The following is a 455-nucleotide window of genomic DNA, read 5'->3' as shown; positions in this document are numbered from 1 at the left end:
TGTGAGATAGGTAGCACGCTATCCGCTTCGTTTATTTTATTTAGAAATAAACTTAGCTGAAAATGTGAATCAACTAGGATTCGAGCTTGGAATTTCGGATATCAACCGTCAAGCTTTTTGTCACTTGCTCTAGAAAGTGTAGATTTTTTTTTTTTTTATTTTTTTCGGCACTGCATTGGATATGTTGATATGTCCTTTGTTTTCGTTCTGTATGTAGTTCTCTCTGCTAAGCGAGTAAATTGAGAGAAAGCAAAACACGACCCATTTAGAATGGACAAAATAAATATCTACTCTTATTAATGTGACTCCTAGTGCATATGAAGCTATATAAAGAAGCAGTGCTACTCAGTATAAAGAAGCTTACATAAATCTCAGCAATTCCAAATGCTAGCTAGAAAAATTACTGAGCAACATTTGATGAAATGGCTGTTAAATGTGGAAATCTATAAGATTGA

This window comes from Ananas comosus, unplaced genomic scaffold (genome assembly GCF_001540865.1).
Source record: "Ananas comosus cultivar F153 unplaced genomic scaffold, ASM154086v1, whole genome shotgun sequence".
NCBI lineage: Eukaryota > Viridiplantae > Streptophyta > Magnoliopsida > Poales > Bromeliaceae > Ananas > Ananas comosus.
Note: the sequence above shows the minus strand (reverse complement) of the source record.